This window comes from Plectropomus leopardus, chromosome 3, assembly GCF_008729295.1.
Source record: "Plectropomus leopardus isolate mb chromosome 3, YSFRI_Pleo_2.0, whole genome shotgun sequence".
NCBI classification, from domain to species: domain Eukaryota; kingdom Metazoa; phylum Chordata; class Actinopteri; order Perciformes; family Serranidae; genus Plectropomus; species Plectropomus leopardus.
The window spans coordinates 7,400,573-7,423,545 of NC_056465.1; the positions used below are offsets into that span (position 1 = coordinate 7,400,573).

A 22,973-nucleotide genomic window follows, 5' to 3' on the forward strand; every position below is an offset into this window, starting at 1 on the left:
GATAGAGGAGAGTGCAGGTATCTCTGGCATGTAGACATTTGGGAAATCAAATGTTAACAACTGGACTCAACCAACAACTCTACAGCTGTCTAACCAGTTCAGCTGTACCACAGAAATGCCCCAAAACTATTGAGCATGATGTGAAAAAACAACTTTCTAATTGCTGTTTTTCAGTTAAATGGACATACTGCAAGGAGAGGAAGAAAACAAACAGACTGCAAGTTTCAGATGTTTTAATGGCCATTAAAATGAAATTCAGGACCAATTTTGCAGCTAAAAAACAGAAAAAAATATTTAGGAGGCTTTCAGAACTTGTTTGCATGCTTTAATCCTCCATGCTGACTTCCCCATTAGAGTCAAACAGGATCAGCTTTTGACTGCTGGCTGCAGGAATAAATCAACTTCGCTTCCCAGTACTGAGCTTTCTCCAGCATCACTACCAAACTCAAAGCAAACGACTCAAATCATTATCTGGATATATGTGAGCCATCAAAGGGCTGTAGGGTAACACAACATAAAATGGCAGCCAAACACCTATTTAAGGTCTCGACAGACATTTTCAGGACCTGAAAAGATGAAGAACAAAGTGTAGACAGGCTGGGCAAAAATAAAGAAAGGCAAGAGGTAGGAGAAGAGACACTGAGTTAGTGTTTCACAGCTCTTAACTTTGAGCCTGTACTTGTGTTTTTCATCTCTTCCACCTCCAGCACCGAGGTGATGGATGGTGATGACAGTGATGGATGGCCCCCTTGCAACTTTACCCCCACCAGACTAAACTAGAATCAATTAAGTGGTGTGCTCTCCCCTGAGCTGTAAATGAGACAATCAGCAAGATATACATCATCTTCTCCCTTTTCCTACACTGACACCGAGTACAGCAGGAAAAATGACGGGGGTGTCAGGCTGGGTGAAGAGGGTGTGAAGATCAGACAGCGAGAACACAGTGTTACAGAGGCAAGTCAGTGTGCTGATGTTTTGTGCTGAAACCAAGATTGATATCAAACCATGCAATCGCTGTCGTCCATCATTACAAAGGAGATAGGGCTGCAAGGGACGCTTTTTATTCCCAGTAATTTCAGTGTTTCCTCAGTTTTTGATTAATCAAATGATAATTTAATCAATGAAAAGTCGTAAAACAGTAAAAAAAAAAAAAAAAGGTCTTTTTTTTTTTCAGAGACCAAAGTGAGGTCTTCACATAACTTGTTTTCATACAACCAACACTCAGAAATCCAAAGATATTCAATTTACAGTGATTTAAATAGGGTCTGTTATGCTTTTCTTTGTTTTCGGTCATATACTTACTATAATGTACATATTAAACATGGTCAAAGTTTTAAATAATAACGTAAATGTGTAAGTAATCACTGTGAAAAAAAAACTTAAAATTTTAAGGCCATTCTGAATTCTGTTTCCAACTTCTTTTTTTCTTCTTTCGAGATAAACTGGCATCACTTTGTGACAGATTTCTTTATGGTTATCTGCCTCAGACACAGTACTGAAAGTGTCTACATTACGTAGCCTACACTGCTACATGTAGCTACATGCTAATGTCAGGAAAACATGTAATGTCAAGTGGCCGTTCAAAGAACTGCAGTTTTTTTGCACTTCCATGTTGGCTTTATTTTTTAGTTCCAGAGGCTGCCGTTTAAAACAGAAGAGTGAACAAGAAAATGAGCAAAACAGGTTCCTTTTGAACAGAAAATCAGCAAATCCTCTAGGGCTGGGGCGACGCTTCAACGTAATCGACGTAATCAATTACGTGACTACATCGATTCACGTAACGCGCGTCATCGCACCGTTTCACACAGGGCGAGTAATGAGAGCGTGAGCAGCGCCGGGCATGTTGGTTTTCGCCGATTGTGGATCAGTTTAGAGCGTGCACACTGCCTGCCTGAGCAGCGCCTGTCAGGCGCGTCTGAGCTGCGTGTCAGCTGCAGCACATCTAGAGAAACGGCGGCTTGCCGTTTTTTTACGCATGACGCTCGCGTTTGTTGACTCTCTACCACTTTATACTGCAGTTAAAAGTCTCTGTCTGTCACAGAGATGAGGAAATATAAAGATGTTTGTTTCACCTCAACTTCCATGCTTCCCTTTCAAAACAAAAGCTATCTCTGTGTCTCTCTGGACAGAATGGCATCAGTTGCAGATACAATGCATTTTATTTTGAAACATTTACAAGATGGGTTTGTCAGCTGTGCAGGAGCTTGTATAACTTCATAAATGAGTGGAATATGTGCTTATAAATATCAAAATACAGCGCTCATATCAGCAGGCAGAGGTATGCCTTAAGGCCCAGTTATGGTGGGTCTATTTTAATGCAGAAAGAATGCACTAGTTATAATTATGCATGTAAGAGAAAAGTTATAGTGTTATTCAAATTGCACTAATTTTGATGTAAGATGTTTTTGTTGGACTGCTAGATTTGAGGTTTGTTACAGTTACTGAGTAACTTTTGTTAAGTGACTTGAATGTTACATCGTTTTAATTATTTTGCTGTTGGATTGCTAAATGTAGATGCACTACATTCCTTTTACTTGAGTGGAACTTGCACTTGCATTCATTTTATTTTGGAGAGACTTTATATTGGACTATAAAACACAGATTACCAGTCAAGACTGGGCTAATTTTTGTTGGAGAATAATGCCCTGCAATGTATGACAAGTTTTAAGATGTTATTTTCAGTAAATTCGTTGTTATATTTATTGAGTAATAAAAAAATAAGATAATAGATCAATTTAAAAAATAATCAACAGATTAATCGATGAATCAAAAAAATAATCAATAGATTAATCAATAAAAAAATAATTGTTAGGTGCAGCCCTACTGTTTAGGCATGCATCAATGGGTATCATATTTCTGGTATAATTATTATTAAAACAGTAGTATTGAGGGTTGCAATTGGGAGACAAGTGTCCTGTGGTTTTAATAGTATGGTGACCTTAAATGAACGACAAAAATTTGGAAACAAACATTGAAAATGAGAAAACAACTGAATGCATAATTACCTCTAAGTGCTGGTAAATAACATTATCAATTCAATATACATCAGATTGTTTCAAATCTATTAATCATTCCAATATGTTAAATGTAAAAGTTGTTGATTTTTGTTTATATTGTTCCCTGATTAACGGTCAATTAAATATGTGAATCAGACAACAAAAGGGAGAATGTTCAAGGGAATGGCAGCCATCGATGGATACATAAAAGCAAACAGAAACAAACACTAGAGTTTGAAAGAGCAGAAAACAAGTGAGACAAAAGACAGAAAGAAATAAAAATGGAATGAGGAATGTTTGTGAGCTTGCGGCTTTCTGAGGAGGAGTTTATCCACATGGTGGCTGCGGGTAAAGCGGGGCTGACAGCAGCAGCCTGCAGCTTTAATGAAAGTGTCTGTGGAGGGGAAAGGGTTTCATTAAAACCATATTGGAGGGCAACATCATTTCATCCTTCCAGCCCACACAAGCACACAGTCACACACACACTCTGGAGAGCTAACAATCTCTGTAACCTCCCTATCATCCCATTTCCTTGACTCTCTTTCATCTGTGCTGATCTAAAAGCCGGGGAAATCACCGAAGCAATGCTAGGCGGATGTGCTCTGATACTCTCCCCGGCTTGTCCAATTTTTTTTATGCATAAAGAATATGACAGCCCGTGTGACGGCGGTTACAGCTGGCGGAAACCTTTACGAGAACAGAACGGGTGAAGAATACAAGACAGCTGTTTAGCATTTAAAATTATTATTGTGTCGCGGACGCACGGGAGATGATGGTTTTAACACTGTTATTAACTTGGCTGTCATACGCCGTTATTTCCCAGATTTCCCATGGCAAAAAGGAAACGTCTGGCTCAAAAACGAATGACATTTTAAAAGGATTAATGGAAGTGGGGATCATTATATGGCAGACTTGAATTTTGCCAGACAAAATGCAAAGGGAGAGAAGGAGGTGAGCTGAAGATTCAACTGAGGACAGAAGGAGGCGAAGACTGGGAGCGCCAAAATACAACCAAGGTTAGGAGAGGTGTTTGGGGTAGGCTGCTGGCGGCATTAAGATACAGCAGAGGGAAGCAGATAAGGACAGGAGGGCCGAGTGCAGGATTGAGACGCAGCCATAGAAAGGAGATAGGAGGAGGGATGGTTGCAGTGGCGAGATAACGCAGAGGCCCGTAGCTGATAGATGAGGGCAGCTCCAAGGTCAGCCTGGAGCGGCAGATGACTGCATAACATTATCACTCAGCACTGTGCCACTGAGAGTGCTTTTATATATCCATGTCTGTGAGTGTACAGCCTGAGCTGGCATGAATTTGTATGCACACTATGCTTTTTGTAAGTTCTTTTTTGCCATTTTTCCACTAAACTTCTTCTTTAACAAAGCAGCGGAAAAGGCCTTGCGACTTCAATGGAACAGTTCACGCCAAATGAGCTACAATAGGTTACCAAGAGCAACTCCAAAACAACAAACGTGACTGGAAACCAGTTCCAAATAAACCAAAGCCTGACCATGAAATGACTCCAAAAACATGCAGCTGAATCCAAGTTTTCTGAGGCCAAACTTGTGCACTGTGGGTAGCCGTCCAATATTTATCTAATTACACCGTGCAGTATATCCTCCTTCAGCAGTTTAGTCAAGAGACGACCGCCTTCATTTGCTTTTTATAAGCTTCAGCTTTTGGAGAAGCTAAGAGATAATGAGGTACGCATCCATCTGCTGGACTTAAAAATGTATTCATTTGGTTTCACAATGACTGAAGGGTTTGGAAGGTTAAAGGGGTCATTTTGAGGTCTTCTGAGTTTGTTTTTTTTTTTGTTTTTTTAAACAGCTCTTCTCAGAAAACATACTTGTAATGTAAGACTTGATCAATAAAGGTCACACTGAACTGAGCACTGTTTACTCACACTTTCTTTTAACCCCTTCAAACCTAAAAAAAAGGGTCTGATTTCTTTCAAAAACAAGGGAAGAAAGCAAGGAGAAGCAAAAGAAGAAATAACCACAAAATAAACAAGAAATTAGTAAAACGTACAAGAAAATTACCAGAAAAATTATTTAAAATAAAGAAAAACAATCAACAAAACAAACAAAAAGAAAGAAAAAGTTAAAACATAAAAACAAAAACAAGGCAAACAATCTATATAATAATTTCATAACATCATTTTGTATATTTAATTATGATTATTAATATAGTTTCTCCCCAGCTTTTTCCCTAGACATTTTTCCTTAGCTTTTTTTTTTCAATATACATTTTCTTTGCAATTTCTGGAGAAAAAATCTGTTAATAGCTTATTTCCCCATGTTTTGTTTTGGGGTTTTTTTTGTTCAAAGAAATCATACCAATTTGCTCAGGGTTCATTTCTTTTGAAAGGCATCTGAAAGCAGCACAAGAAAAGTCCAGGTTTCAAAGGGTTAACAGATGCACAGTGAGCATTTCTAAAGCAAGTCTAAGAGAGAGATAATGACTCGTCTGACACAAGCATGTGAAAAATATTACTTTAAACCAAACATTTAAAAGGAACACAGTGGTGCTGCTAGATACACATCCTGCTCCCTGACACATTAAAATCTGAAAGCATGCAGTAAACTCACATCAACACGTCAGGGGAACACACCATATTATTTTCCCGCAAAATGCTATGCTATGAACAACAAATCTGTGTAGAAATCATGGAAACAGTGGTCTTGTGTGATTTTACTTATTTTGAAAGTATTTCTCATGAAGCGGGATATTATTACCACACTGTGGGTTATGTGTCACTGTTTTTGTTCTGAAGCTCTGCACAGATCTGACACTTGCCCATCCGCCTGCTCTCATCCCTGGCTCTCTCAAGTGCACTGCCGTTACCTGGCTAAAAAAGGCGACTCTGTCGGCAACACCTTATACTTGTATTTTGGGTCATCTTACATTGCAGCTTCACAATTACCATCCAGGGAATGCACCTCATCATTTTCCCCTGATCTACATTATGATGATGTGTTTGCGTAACTACCGAATGCTGTATTTACTCATTAATTATTTTCTGTCCAGTAAATGTCCGTGTTGAAAAAATATTTTCACCAGCAGTCACTATTTTCCAAGCATCTGTGCATATATCACACGCAAAATGAAATCCTGTTTAGATCATAGACTCAATGAGTGAACAGAAAACATAAAAAACTCTTCTCAAAAGAAAAGAGCCAATGCCTTGAAATGTTGAACCTTTAAATTTTTAAACTCCTTATCTTGAATGTCATGCACAGGTCCAAAAAACTTGTGGACAGGTGCCTGGGAGGAAAATGAGAATTCCCACGCACTGTCCAATTATTTGCAATAAAAGTTTGTTAAGTTAACAATGTTTAAAACCTTTAATCAAGGTCTGACAACCAAAACATTGTTTAATTAATCAAGTTTTTTGTCAGTAATTGGACAGTTTGTTGGAATTCTCCCTTTTTCTAACAACTGCTTATCTAAAATTTGTGTGTTCTCCTTATTCACCTCAAGATTAGACAACTGTATAATGTTATGTACAAAGACTGTATGCATACAGTCTGCAGGTTTGTATATAAAGTGTATATAAAGTTCAGATTTGGGATTTTATTTGTATGAAATTAAGATACATTTTCAACATACATAAATATAACAATAATTCTAACCATAAAACATAACACACAAGTTTGTTGGTGGTGTTGCAATCTTCCTGTTTGAAGTCATCATGAGTTTGAGTTTGAGTTTTTTCCCTTAGCAGCAGTTTTAGGAGTTTGAGTTGATTGCTGGATAATTGATCTGTTAATCTGGCCAGAGCTGATCAGAGAGATAACTAATAGGAACAGCTGCTGTTCAGGGAATCAAAACAAACTTTTAGACCCAGCCTAACAATTTAATTTCATTTTCACTGAGCCTTGACATTCTTCTGCTCCATCTGTGCCCAGAGTTTGCTCTGTGCTTCAACAGTGTTCTACAATCGTTAACTGAATGTTATTCCAACAGTGCTCCTAATGAACGGTCCAACTCCAAAAATATAAATTCAATACTTAACGGCAGATGTTTTAATTGTGGCCAGCCGCCAAAAATAAATGCATGTGGAAAGCCTGAACTTATCACTTCTGCCAGGAAAGTTATGTTTCCAGTTAGTTGGTTTGTTTTCTATCAGGATTACGGAAAAACTACTGCCCCAATTTTTATGAAGCTTGGTGGAGGGGTGCAACATGGGCCATGAAGAACTATTTAAATTTCAAAGCGGATCTGAATCATGGAGCACATACACAAATTATTTTTCACTTTTGTTAACATTACACAATAGGACATTTGGCATTGGCAAAGGCCCGGGCTCTCTGAGGGCTCTTCTAGTTCTTGGGTAAAATTAGCCAACTAATGAGTGCACCCTCCTTTAACATGGAAATAAGCACATGCTCTGTGTGTATAGAGGGGAACAGTCACTCTCGCTCAGAGCTGAGCTATGAAAACCATGCAAAGTATGCAGGGAAGGCAAGCTCTCCAACAATGATGGAAAATACGCTGGGGGTGGAGGGAGGAGAGGAGGCAGAGAAGCGTAATGAAGAGGAAAAAAAGGGGGCAAGATGAAGATATGGGGGACTAAAGGAGAATGAAGAGGAGAGGGACAGGAATAAGATGCAAAGGCAAAGAATACAAAGGGGGAGGAGAGAAGGAGGAAGGGGGAAGAGAATGAAGAGAAAGAGGAGGATAGAAAGGAGGGAGGGAGAGATTAGTGTGAAATGAGGAGGCAGAAGGTAAAGGAAGTAGAGGAGGAGAAGGAAAGCTGAAAGGCAGCAGGAGAGAAAGAGAGATCGAAGAGAAATCTAGAGAGGTAAGGGAGGAGAAAGATAAGAGGAAAAAATGAGAAGGTGCAAAAGAGGAGGAGGTAGAATAAAAAAAAAAAAAAGCTGCCAGAGGGAAAACTTTGTTCCTGTACAACTTTGGATGTCTTGATTCTCTACCTGTTCCTGAAGGCGTTCATAAATAGTCCACTTTCAACTGTAAAGTGGATGCCGTGCAGATAATAAGGAGGCCGATGAAAGTCGAGGGAAGCTGGCCTGGGAGGGAAGGGGAGCACCGAAGCTGAGCGGCTGGTTGTTGGACAAAGAGTGTGTGTGTGTGTGTGTGTGTGTGTGTGTGTGTGTGTGTGTGTGTGTGTGTGTGTGTGTGTGTGTCTGTTTCTGTGTCTGTGTCTGTGTCTGTGTGTGAGAGTGGTCTGTTGGTGAGCAGTTTTCAGTCCTGTAGAGCTGTTGCAGGAGGGGCCAAAACCTCACCATAATCTCTGTCTAACTACCAGTTTTCCCTCAATCTCGACTCGCTACGCTTAAGGTAGGAGAGAACAAACGTGTGCAGAGGAACTACAGAGGAAAAGTCCGAATCTGCAGCTCTGGATTTAAAACAAAGAATTGGGTTAGAGGTCATCTCCAACACAGAGATGCACATGACAGACGGAGAGAGAGACAGAGGGAGTATCACAAAAAAAAATCGCGGGGACGAGGTGACAGACAAGTTTAAGAGTGGCACCCCTGAACACACTCCCAGACACAGCAGGCAATCACACAGGGGTCCAGACAGCAGTTAAAGACCAGCCATCAAGCGTCTGCACCCTCACATCTCAGCAAGGACACCTCAGGCTCCTCTGGTCTGCCGGACGAACGGACACACACACACACACACACACACACACACACACAGACACAGACACACACAAACACAGACACACACACACAGACACACACAGACACACACAGACACAGACACACAGAGACACACACAGACACAGACACACAGAGACACAGACACACAGAGACACACACACACACACACACACACACACACACACACACACACACACACACACACACACACACACACACACACACACACCAATTCTTTGGACCACCATGGTTAGTGAGAGGACAGTTACAAGACAAACTCTGTCTGCACAGTGGCTGAACTGTCACTGGTGATTGTTTTCATTGTCAATTAACATCTTAATTTCATTTTTTAATTAACTGATAAATTGAGTGAAAAGTCTAGTGTTGACTTTAAAATAATTGTTTTGTCCAATGTAAAATCCAAAGATATTCACTTTACAATGATACAAAACAGAGAAAAGTAGTAAATCTTAATATTTGACCAGCTGGTGATTTTAAGTCTACACTGATACGTAGCCTTGCAGACAAACTGGTTTTGCTGGGGTTTGACAGAGGAACAGAGCAAAGTAAAAAGGTACTACAATGTCAGGATACATTAAGAAAAGATTCAGTACAGAAAAGACTTAATATTGGTTTCACTGTTCTGGAGATCTGCCTAAGAATGACCAGTAGCAACAGATCTAGTAGAATGGACTACAATAGTACTGCTACAAATGTGGTAAAAGGTATGGGCATGTCCTCTGGAATATGTTTTACGCCTCTTGAATGCACTGCAAATGTGCACATCGTGTTAATGGATTACTCAAGGCAGTAGCTCTGTGTGTCAGAACAGTGATGCACTATTTGACAAGCTTGACATCGGTGTTAGTCCCACCCTAGGCACTAATTGACTAATCAAGTCCCCCCAAAGTGCTCATTGTTTTGTTATGTTTTATTTTATCAAAGAAACAGTTGTTTTATGTCACAATGCCAGACAAATCATTCAAAATACACTTGGTCGAGGGGGCGGGATTTAACAGTCTGAATCCAGGCAAGTTACCACAGGGATTCCCACTAGGGCTGGGGCGACGTGTCGACGTGATCGACGTAATCGATTACGTGAATACGTCGATTCACATAACGTGCATCAACGCATCGCACCGTTTCACACAGCGCGCCTCATGAGTGCATGAGCAGCACCAAGCATGCTGTTTTTTTGTTTCGACAGTGTGCACGCTCAGTTTAGAGCGTGCACACTGCCTGCCTGAGCAGCGCCTTTCAGGCGCGTCTGAGCTGCGTGTCAGCTGCAGCACATCTAGAGAAACGGTGGCTTGCCGTTTTTTTACGCGTGACGCTCGCGTTTGTTGACTCTCTACCACTTTATACTGCAGTTAAAAGTCTCTGTCTGTCACAGAGATGAGGAAATATAAAGATGTTTGTTTCACCTCAACTTCCATGCTTCCCTTTCAAAACAAAAGCTATCTCTGTGTCTCTCTGGACAGAATGGCATCAGTTGCCGATACAATGCATTTTATTTTGAAACATTTACAAGACAGGTTTGTCAGCTGTGCAGGAGCTTGTATAACTTCATAAATGAGTGGAATATGTGCTTATAAATATCAAAATACAGCGCTCATATCAGCAGGCAGAGGTATGCCTTAAGGCCCAGTTATGGTGGGTCTATTTTAATGCAGAAAGAATGTACTAGTTATAATTATGCATGTAAGAGAAAAGTTATAGTGTTATTCAAATTGCACTAATTTTGATGTAAAATGTTTTTGTTGGACTGCTAGATTTGAGGTTTGTTAGTGTAACAAAGAGTAACTGAATTTTACATTGTTTTATTTATTTTGCTGTTGGATTGCTAAATGTAGATGCACTACATTCCTTTCACTGGAATGAAACAAGCTCTTGCATTCATTTTATTTTGGAGAGACTTTATATCAGACTGTAAAACACAGATTACCAGTTAGACTGGGATAATTTTTGTTGGGGAATAATGCCCTGCAGTGTATGACAAGTTTTAAAATGTGATTTTCAGTAAATTTGTTGTTATATTAATCAAGTAATTAAAAAATAATAGTTAGATCAATTAAAAAAAAATTGATAGATTGATAGATTGATAGATTGATAGATTAATCGAAAAAATAATTGATAGATTAATCAATTAAAAAATAATCGTTAGGTGCAGCCCTAACTCCCGCACATTCATTTATTTGTGGCTGCCTGCCAAGATTAAAACATCTGCTGCCACATATTAATTTTCTTTGTTTGGTGCTGGAGTGCTTTTGGAATATATATACTGGTCCGTTATTGATTGCACTACACTTCCAGAGAGCAGAGCATTCTTTGGGCACAGACGGAGCAGCAGAAGACCAGGTGCAGTGAAAGTGAAACTTGACCATTCATTGTGCTGGGGCTAAAAATTTGCTTTCACTATAGCCTCACTGCCGCAGCTGCTCCTGTCATCCACTGATCAGTTATCTACCTGACTCAAACTCCTTAGACTAAGGAAAAAAGAGCTCCACCTATGCTGTGTTCACGGAACAGCAAGAACGACCAACTTTAGTAAGGGGACAGAGAAAAAATTTTAAAAAAGGGCGACACACACACACACAAAAGATAAAAGAAATGGAAAGTTTGTTGAAACTTGAAACTTTTGATCAAATTAAAACTTCAACCACACCCAAATCACTAGCGCCAAAGCTGTTATTTTATGTTTCACAGCTGACAGACAGTGATGTTCCTCTGAAGATGACCTTCCCTCCACTTCTAAAAAGCTCTCCTCTCAGCCAGACACAGCATCTCTTCCACTGCAACATCCCATGTTGATGCTGCAGGGCAACCATGTCAAAGTTGCAACCAACTCAACATCAACCTCCAAATCTCCTAGATCACCACTGTCTCGCCGCCTGGCTCAGGGCACAACCCAGACTCATTCCCCAATTTATTGCTGACATTTACAGGAGGAGGTGGAGAGTCAGGTGGTGCATGGGGCAATGCTTGTAGTGTTTGTGTGTGGGGTGGTGGAAAAAAGATTCTAAATGAAACGCTGGGAGGGAATTCTGCAGCATCTGTGTGCTATTACATTACATTATCTTGTCAGAGAAAGAGAATGAGCAAGTGGAGCAGTGGGTTGTGAACAGCGGCATCGGAGCGTTGGAGAAGTACAAGCGAAAACGAAAAGATGGAGGGAGGGATCAAAGGAGGTAAAGATGTAATTGGAGTGCAGTTAATAGTGCTGACAACTCAGTTTGAGGCTGTTTGCCTGGTTTGTCATTGCCAGCTTGGAGGCTATGAGGGTGTGTGTGTGTGTTCTCCAACAGGAGGATATCTTTATCATGCACAAACATTCAAACTTGCTGGATCAGGATTAATTCTCTTATTAAACTAACAGGAACTATACTGTCCATCTTTACTGGGACACTCTTTAAAACGCTGTTGTAAAAGGTAAAGGAGTTTCATTGTCATTTATCTATTGCATATACCCACAAGGTTGAAATAAATACAAAGAAAAAAAAGAAAATGTCTTCCTGCTTTTTTAATTTATTAAGCAAATGTATGTCTACATCAGCACCACAAGCTCTCTCCAGATGACCAGTAACAAATGGGAAGACCTGGTTTTTGGATATCCATCTCTGGGTTATTTAATGCTCTCGGGATTAAAATGTTAATAAAAATTCAGCCGGATGAGATATATTTCGGTGGCACGGCGGACGTTAATTATGAGAAGGCAGGGATCAAATTAAGTCTGTGTCTCCATTAGTTACAGCAGGGGCTGACAAAGCTCCCCCGTTTCTGAGAAAAGAACCCGTGAATCAGCCAAAGTTTCAATCGGCCTCTGATGAAGGGCAGCACAATGTGAAGGGCTTAACAGATTGTTCAGAGGAAGAGGACAGCATGGGGGGGTGGAAAGGGGACCAGCAACGTCAGATGCGACAGAGAGGGGGTAAAATAAGAAGTTGATGGAGGGGGAGCGAAAATGTGGGGTTGGGGAGAAGAGAGATGGAGGGCGAGATGAAGAGAATTTGTAGAGAGAGAAACATAAAAGACGGACCAGAGAGAGAGACGGACCAGTCTGGAGCTTAATTTATTGATGCTTGATTTACAGTCCTGAGCTTTACTGGGGAAACCAGGCAGGAGGTGTGTGTATACAGTATGTGTGTGTGTATGCAAGTAACAAAAAGGATTGTCCTAACAGAATATACACACATACACAAATCCTTGAAAAAGGACAATTGTACCCTGATATTCGGACTTAACTGCCGCTTTCTTGCTCGTCTGTTTTAATCTGACATTTCTGCTGTGTTAGCAGTTTGCCGAATTTTTAGTCGACCTTGAGGCTGCATTAGTGTATATTAGCGTGCATAGCAGCATACATGTTATGATGCCAATGAGGGAACTAAGCCTGAAGGCAGCTTACAGGTCGATCTACGGTCCTGCCTTCCCCTATGGTGTATGTTGTGACAAAACGCAGGGTGTCTGGGCCTTTAAAAACAGGTTGTGGAATGCCAAACCCACTCTTTTATGTGGGCGGTTCAGGCTACTGGAAACCTCCCTCTAAAGGTATTCCAGGCAGGTGCAGCAGGGACGACACCCCAGGGCAGACTTAGAACACAGCAGACGGATTATTTATATCCAATTTGTTCTGTGAAGACCTCGGGATCCCCCAGAGAAGCTGGAGGACACAGCTGGGGACAAAGGTGTCTGGGTAACCGTGCTTAACCTACTGCCACTGCAACCCCGACACAATCAAATGGAATATAATGGATAGACGGATTTTGCTCAGGAAAAGGCAATTTGCTGGGTCAAAAAGCATGATGGACACTGACACAAAAAAATACCGGTAACCTTTCTCATAATTTAACTGTTATAGCTCTCCTGTTGTAGCTACCCAATCTTTTTTAAGTATAGAAGAACTTTTTTAAGTAGTAGTAATTTGGGGCATTTAATAGTCCCTACAGGATTTCACAGGCTGTTTTGGGAATTGTTGCAACCTGAAATGGCTGACTTCATGGCAGTTTAAAAAAAGTTGCAATACATGCAGCATTTTTATAGGCATGTTGTTGTAATGAAATTGTAATTGAAAACTGCAAAAATAGTTGTGACACAGTCTTAGATTCTAAACTTAATACTGTTAGTATTCTCCATATTCTGCAGTCTCTGCTAGCTGTTCTCCTGCTCTCTCTGCCCAGCACAAACTAACATGGCAACAGCTGTCAACATCCAACACCAAGCCGATAAACAGACCCAAAAATCTCACATAGACACCAAAAGCCCAACACTAGCCATGTACTGCTAAAAGTTAGCCCTGTCACTGTGTATGTGACTCGGTCCCAGGTACAGAGCTCACTTCCACAGGAGTGGTCAACAGAGAGAGAGAGAGAGAGAGAGAGAGAGAGAGAGAGAGAGAGAGAGAGCAGGGCATAGAAGGGCTGAGTGAATTAATACTCTGCATGCAGCTTTACAATAAGAGGACATTTTACCTGTAATAAATTGTCAAATCTGCTGTAAAGTTGCAGTGACTGGAAAAAAAACATTTAAGATCATGTAGAATTCAAATGTGATCCCAACATGGCACAACTGGAAAGGACTGATCTTGTGCCTTTATTGGTGAGTCAACAGTAGAGAGATGAACAGGAATGAGAGGAGAGAGAAAAGCCCCTTTTTTACAGCTTGTTCAAGGCAGGTGAAGGTTGCACTGTTACTTCCCCCCTTACTCTTCTGTAAAAATAGACACAAACACAGAATGGGGGCATTATTGTTCTGCCTTAAAACCTGCAGCGGAGATAGTAACAGAGCCAAATAAACTTTGTAAAAATTACGAGCTGTTGGCCAGCAGGATGCTTGTGACATTTTTAAAACATGTTATGTGTTTGTGATCCAGCACCTGGAGATTCAAAAAGCAACTATCAACAGTTAGCAGCTATCTCAAAGAAGAAAAACAGCAAGCAATAATGTCCACAAATTGGATAGAAAATTAGGTCCTCAAGCTCCTTAACCACAGAGCAAAGGATGAGATAAATTACCATATAACAGGAACAGGAACTGTGTATTGTTGTAATTGCTATGTTATTCCATTTTTACTAATAAAAAAAATGCTGCCTGACCCATGTTATATGTCACACTAGTCGTAGACGCTGCTGTGTTACACAACTTCAACTTTGGTGTGCTATCTACAATCACGCACTGGACCTGCATTATACTGGCATTGTTTGGCTCTGTGTAAAAAAGCAAAGCCAGCATGATGAAGTGTCAACGTTGCGGCAGTATTGTGGGATCTCTGTATAAAAGGGCTAGAGAGAGCGGAATCAACATAAAACATGGCCTGTGGGTGCACTCAAATCAGGTGACACTGCTGTTACCTAAACTGTGTCAACAAGGAGCAAACACATAACAACAATGTTAAATATTAAGTTTTTAAGTTTAGACAGTTTTTTGACTGTGACATCTGATGTTGTGCTGTATGCATTTTAATAATGTCATGGTTCCTTTGTAATTCAACTGGTTTTAAAGTGACTTCGCCTTTCACAGCTGCTTGCGTGCATGGTCACCTCCTGTGGTATCAGTTAAATAAACCATTATTCTCTTTACAACTGAGTTACTTCATGTTTTTAAGTAAGCCTTGCATATTTGTGCCTTAAGCTACAAAGTCGTTTTCCATAATGCATCTGTAGTCAGCAGAAGATTCACACGAAGCTTAATAATAGACTCAAGATTTAAGGGTTTGACAGTTTTCACTTTCACTCACTCTCTCCGAGGCTGTAGACACGCCACCTCTAAATAGTCAACAGCTCATCAACCTATTCACTCTCCGGTGAACAATAAAGCTAGTTAAGCATTAGCCAGTTCTTAAATACAGTCAGCTGAAGGATTTACAACCTGCCTCTAGAGCACTTTGCTGACAGCCGGTCGGTACAAGAGAAAGTGGCAACTGTGCAGATAAACATGACACTGAGTAAGTGCTGAATAACACATTAACATAAACAACACAAATACCCATCATGCTCAATTGATCCACCAATCCAATCACCTTCAGAGCAGAAAATCTGAAGCTGAGGAGGAGCAGGACTCAAGGGAGGAAGGGTAATGAGCCTTGCATGGGTCATTATTAGATCACTTTTTGACCTCTCAAATGTGACCTCGAGTAAGATAAAGGCTTCTGAGCCATATCTCTGAGCTCACGGGCCTTAAAAAACACAAAGAGATGCTTCAAAATATTCCTCAAAGAAATTCATAAATAAGTTATTTATATGTAAAAAATAAAGTTTAGCAAGAATTTTTGCCCGCTTTAAAAACAGCAGGGAGGAGGACATACATAAAATATTCTTCAAATCTGAAAGCATCTTCCCCCAGACATACCCCTCCACCACCAATCCCTCAATTCATGCTTTAAAGTGGTTTTACTTACTGAAAAACATAGGATTTTCAGCACGCCCCTGGTCATCATCCAGGTCTGAAAAATGTAGTAATAGCCTTCATAGACTAGCAGATGCTCCCTAGTTTCTACTGTGAGGTGAATTGCAAGAGTGTTTTTAAAGATCTGTTTTAAAACTTAATGAGGGAGCTATGACTCACTATTCGGACCAGAGGACAGTAAATGTATCACACCTACTATGAACTATAAAAACCCATCCTGGAGAGAAACTGTTTGGCTCTAAACAACATGTAAAACCACATGCATGGAATCCAAGAACTAATACAGTATATGAACTTTTTTTTGAGGGGTGGGCGATAGTTCAGTTATTCTCCAATCGTGAGATGTATCACCATCCAGTGAGTATCACCATCCAGTAAGTACGCAAAGTGTGTGTTTTTCTTTCTGCATTCTGCATTTTTTTCTGTATTTTTTTGTAACAGTATTTTTTAACTTAATCTTAGCTATACTGTGTAAAATTTTAACAGTGCTTTATTTAAATAGCTAAAACAGTATATATTTTATTTTAACATTACTGTAGCTAGTTTTATTATAGTACATTTAACATTGTTATGACAGTACTTAATTTAACTTTTATTTTGTTTAATTTTGTTGTAACAGTTCTTTAACTTTGTTATAACAGTACTTTATTTAACTTTATTTTAATAATACTTTATTTAATTTTATTGTAACAGTACTTTAATTTTTTTTAACTTTGTTATAAGAGTACTTTATTTAACTTTAATGTGACAGAAGTTTGATTTACTGGTTTAGTATTTTAGCAGTCTACAGAAGTTTAGAGGAGATTTCAAAATATATATTGTGTATTGTGATATAGCCCAAAATTACTGGGTTATTATTTAAAGGTCATATTGCCCAACCCTATTTTTTCAACTCATTTGCTAAAATTTTAAAATATTTAAATTTTGTTTTGATTTTGTACGTTTTCCTACTTCTATCAGTAACCCATGTCTCCCAACCAGCGGAGACCTCTCTGTCAGTCAGTGGAAGAGAATATTCACCAAAATGACTCCATTACCGGTTTTAATTCAAGATCAAAAATGGGATCCACTTATACGGAACAATTTTAAGCACCAAAAGATAAATGAAATGCACGGAGTCACTGCTAGACAGGGTCAATGAACAAGATTTAATTCAGAGAATGAATAACCTCTCTATTTGTGAGTGAAGGGCACTATCATCATCATCATCATTTTAGGTATCATCCACTTAAAAGAGAGCTACATTAAGAAGGTAAAAAAATGTACATACCAAACTTGCAATTGAAAAAGTTGTCCTGCAGTTTAGTGACCTTTACCCTCCTCTACCTGAAGACACTTCATGTCATGGTTAATAAAGTCATTAGGTAAACAGGGAGTGTGTTTCCTCTGACCTGACATCACAGTATTAAGTCTACGGCGTTATTCGTCTGAAAGACTCAGCCTCATCTGTTACTCAGATGTGTGTAACAGACAGAGGTTTTATTCCACTGTTGCTGTGGTGAGGTGAGGACCGCACACAGGCATGTACGGAGAATAGCAGCCAAGTTTGCCAAACTCTTAATAAACTGGGGTTGGCAGTGTTCCCATTACGTTTTTGGCCACATGAACTGTGATTGTGGACATATTTCACAGTAATGTTGGTCCTTAAAAAAACATTTTCTGCTGTTACTTTTTTTTAAAAATGGATGGTACCACTTCTCAGTGAATTTTAGAGTAAATTAGTTACCTAGCAACACACACAAATACATGTCCATAAAAAATACCTATAACCCAAATTTCCCACCAATATCCTTGCTGTAGAGAATAATCATAAAGAGGCTGCAGAGTATGACAGAGCTGTAGGGTCATGAAATGCATTTATCATAAAGTAAGGGGGATAAAAAGCACCACACTCAACAGCAGTCTCGTAGATAACTGATAAAGGAGAGTTTGGAGGTCTTTCTTACTTAATGCAAAACATCTCTGCTGAGAGGCACTTTATTAATCGGGGTGGATTGATTGGACAGCTTCTGGCTCTTGCTGGCATCAATCAAACTGAGGTAGGTTAACACCAGCAGCCACTAATTAAAGGGATATATTGTATGTGAGACGAATGCCAAAATGAAACAACACTACAGATGTCATTTTTACTTTATTATTCTATTTATCATGATAGTCACCTTACCTTTATCAACATCATTATTATCTTTCCATTTCATTTATTTTTCCTCTTTGTTTCCATTTTTCTTATCTTAATGATTATCTGTCTATTACCCACTGGTTATATATTCAAACATCTTTGTGAAGACTTACAAATAAAATAAAGGATGCCATTATAAATTCCAGACAAACTGCAGACAAATAGTAAATAAAGAATAATATGCAAAGTCTAAGTAAAAAGCACTAACAGCCATGTAATTACTTCACTGAGTCACCAAGTTTTGCTGTCACAGTACTGCCTCACCACAATTACTACCTCTCAATAAGGGACAGTTTGGCAAGATGGATGATTTATTGATATTACATCATTTAAATTTTCTAAAAATTCCTTGTTAAAAAAGAAAAATCTCAATTTTTCTCAAAAATGTAGGGTTGAGCAATGTCAACCAAATTGGCATATGACAATGTTCACAGAGAAACATTGCAACTAATGATTATGTTATTGTTGGACCACAAACTGCCAGTTTTATGAATTTAAGTAGCGCAATTGTAAGGACAGAGACAGAGACAGAGACAAGAGAAAAGGGAAGATAAGGTAGAAGGTTGACTATGGCATGCAATGTTTCTGTAAGTTATTAATAGCATATTTATTCGGAACACTTTGTCACTTTTGACCTGCCTGCCAGAACTGGTCATATACGTATATTTACCTGTGAAATGAAATGAAGTCTAGCAGATGTGAATGGATATAAATCAGTGATGAACATTCATAAACTTTGCTAAAAAGGTACCACTTCACCCATCTAGCAGCCTACAGTTCATTCTGTGTTTAACAGAACTGTTACTTTTTTAGGCTGAATGACAGCCTGTTAGATATTTATAAGACAGTGGATCAGCCAAAACAAAAACCCCATTACTAACTAATTAAGATGTCATTTGAATGTCAAGGTAATTTACTATTCCAAGATGCATGGCAATACCATAATTATAATTGTTGAGACTGGGGGCCTTTGTGGTAGATAAGCATACATCACCAGAGCCATAGAAATGTGTGGCAATCACAGAAGCACAACATATACTGACACAGGTCAACACCGTAACAAACCATGGCTCCCCACCAGCCACTTCACCAACCAATGTTATTATCAGCTCTAATTATGCATTATTAAATGCTAATACTATCTCCTGACCATTGCTGCACTCTAGATCTAACTGCACAGCTCATGAAAAGGGTTAAGACAGGACACTAAAGGGTGCACTGACACCCAGATTAATGAACTTCCATAACAGTTAATTGGTGTTAAAATAGCTGCCCAGTGAACACACAAAGGCTCTGGTCCCAACTGTGCAGCCTGGCAGCTGAGGGGATGGACAAAGCTTTTCTATTTCTCTCTTTTTCCCCACTCCAGCAGCACCGCTGTGCTCTTTCAGTCTCCTCACACGTTTCCTCAGACACATCTAATCTTCTCATCCCATGCTGCTCAATCTTCCTACAGTCAGTTAACCCAGCAAAGACAGATTAATGAGAAATTAATCCCTTTAATTCACTGTAAATGTCTCCTCTCTTTTTAACCAGATAAGCTGCTACCAGACTTTGCCAGATAATGATAATAAATTTAATTTATAAGGACCTTTACATTACACAGCATGTTCATCTTAGTGTGGACTTCAGCTGACAGCAAGAACAGAGCAAGATAAAATGGCTTAATGGCGGACATTCTCTCTATCTAAAGCTCCTTCAGATGATTCATATCCTTTAACAGTCAAAATATGAAAAACAACAGCACTGAAATAATTACTCCATCAATTGATTAGATTGTAGACAGAGAATTAAACTACTGTGCAGAAATGCCACACATCACCCGTTAAATATTAAATGATAAACTGATTAATCAAAAAATTGCCAAAACAAAAACAAACAAAAGAGCTAATATATAAGAAAAATAATCATGATTTTCAGTCCTAAACAGAAAAAAAGAATAACTCAATTTTACTTGATGAACTGATAAACCAAACTTTTTAAGCAATACATATTTTCTGCTAGCAGGGGAGTTAACTAAGTAAAGCATGAATTGTTTTTCCATCTGTGATAAGCTATGTTTCCTAATTTACTTCTTGGACGAGTCATTAATCATTTAAGAGTCACATGCACAACACAAAATGTGTGTTAGATCATCAAACTACACTAGATTCTGCAGCGGTGCACGTATTGCTCCACTGTAGGGGCTATTTCCTGCTTTGCCATGTCATTAGTTTGTTATCTACTACCGGCTTACAGGTGACTCATGCACACACAATGAACAATGACACCATACATCAACCCTGGCTGCCTGGCAACCAGCATAGCTCTGACTGACTGTGCAGAAAGAGAGGGCTGATAGAAATCTTGGAAAAGACCAGACACTGTGGGAAGCATCACTTTACCAAACTTTCTTTTCAGAAACTCCACAAGGCATCAAAAGTTACATGGGAGTGCAAACTAGAAACTAGACGAGTTTGTCCTCACTTCATTGTCCCTGAAGCACTCTGAAAGTGGTAAGCAAAGGCAGTGCTTGACGCTGCCAAAAAGGGAAGAACTTTTCAAAAACCTCTGCAGCTACATTAAGCCTCTGCCAATTGAAAAGATGTCTAGACTAAATAACTGAACATCTTTTCTGAATCTAAAAGTTTAAATCCCTTCCTTGTAGCAACTAAACAGGTGTGCCAAAGTGTAGGAAAGCCTTATATTTCTTTCTGTTCACCATCATAAGAAAAACCTGTGTATTGAAAGCTGTCATGTTTCCCTGTGTGTAACATGGTCTACTGTGTCATTGTTATATGTACCTGTATATTCCTGCTCATTCAACAGATTAGAGTAGAAGCCTCTGATCTGTGCCTTCACCATGCTTTGTCAGCAACCACTTCCCAAGCACTTTCTGGAGCTGCTTCATGGTAAACACATCCAGGGCTATAGAGAGCATTAACGATAATGTTTCTGACTAAAGCCTCTTTTTTTAATGCTTCAGTCCTACATAAACCAGTTGGCATTGTTTCTATGAACACCCAACTCAAGAAGGACCACAAATTGTGGGAATTCTTGGAAATTGTAATGAACTGCATGAACCATGGTGACACCACAGCACAGCGGAGCAATTTTGATGTCTTTGGTTGTAGTCATCATGCTACATAATGTGCTAATTTTATGTGCCAGATTCAAGTATAATCCAATGAGCATTCAGGTTGTGTATGGTGCGACAGGTAACATTTGTTGTTTTAGTTTATTACCAAAAATTATCACATAACATATCAAAAATGACTTAATACTAGAAAAGTACACTCAGGTGAATGCAGACCTCCATCAGGCAGTCACCAAGCTAACTGCAGCCACTCTAGACAATTCCAGCAGATGCGCCACAGCGTGTTTCAGAAGCTTCCCAGAGTCTAATAAAAACCCGCTCCATGTCTGTTTTGACACAGCCATGGCAGCTGGAACGCGTTGCAGTTTTACCTGATGGAAGTGTCCCTCCTGGTTCCCTTAGAGTCAAGATGGATGCAAGTTAACAAAAAACGAGCGGACTTTATCAAACTTTTCTATTGATATCAGCTTTGAGCCACAACAGCCAAAATGTGGCCTGCAACAGAGGGTTAGGCTTATTGTTTTCAGTTGCGTCACTTTTGCGCAACATGTGAGTCCCCTACCTGCCAGTTAAGAGAAGTGAGGAGTTTAGCTACTACTCAATTACTGTTCCTATACCAAAACAAGTTATTGCCCTCCGTTAAGATTTTATTTTCTCCACTTTTTTCTAAAATCAACATCCAGTTTGGATTGTTTGGGCTTATTTGCTACCTAAGTCAAACAAATGCCTTCTTGAGCTCCTCCACTACTCCCATGCTTTCCAGTGCAACCTCTCCTCCAATCTAGATACCTGTGGTTTCCCTCCATTGTGTTGTCAAGCCAGTGTCAGACCATTTTCACACTGGAGGAGCCAAACCAAAGCCTTCTCCTGCCAACAACAACAGCTGCCATGGCAGCACACTGGGAGGTCGACTTTATAGGAGTGGGTCGCTTCCCACAAAAGGGCAATAAGAACATTTTGCACCTTATGCTTAACTTTGTCACCCACATGTATCCGAGAGTGGGTGTCATGCTGGAATTATCTTCAACAAATTACTTCAACAACCACGCAGATACAGGGCACATTCCCACTGGCACTGGCATTGTTACTAATCTATGTTTGCTGTATGTTTTGCTCTCAAACATATTCAAAATTATTAGGTAATAAATTGCAAATGAAATGTGTGCTTGTGTTGCCTGTGCAGCCCTGTGCCTGCGTGTGGGGTTTTGAAGGTATCATCAATTAATCACAGCACACCTACCAGTTCATCACCATAATCCTGAAATACCTCTACACCGCTGGCACAACCTATATTAGGTTGCTAAGCCAAGTGCTGCCAAGCTGACAGACACACTGATTAAGATTAAGTCTACTTTCTGGAGCTGAAAAAGCTGTAAATCTTCAGTTTACACAGCAGAAAGGGGGGGGGTAAGGGATCACACTCTAATGCATTGCTTCAAAGAAAACTTGATGGAGCTCATGGGGAGACCAAACCTCCCAACAGGCGGACCAAGCCTGAGACTGTGCAAAGTCTGCACCTTTAAACTCTGATGTGCTTTCATTACTAGCATTCATACTGTCAATATCTAAATGATAACACTGTAGTCAGTGAGTCCAATCATCAGATTCACATCACTTAATACTTAATTTTGATGTGCTGTGCCATTCCCTGAGGCATCACATAAAGGTCATCAACTAGTCCAACCATTATTCAATA

General features: G+C 39.6%; 1 protein-coding gene across 2 annotated transcripts in view; it reads right to left on the bottom strand.

The window, feature by feature from the left end:
- The window catches only part of LOC121963630 (carboxyl-terminal PDZ ligand of neuronal nitric oxide synthase protein-like), a 242,336-nt gene that overhangs the window by 218,080 nt on the left and 1,283 nt on the right, over window positions 1-22,973 (bottom strand). The window lies entirely within an intron of this gene.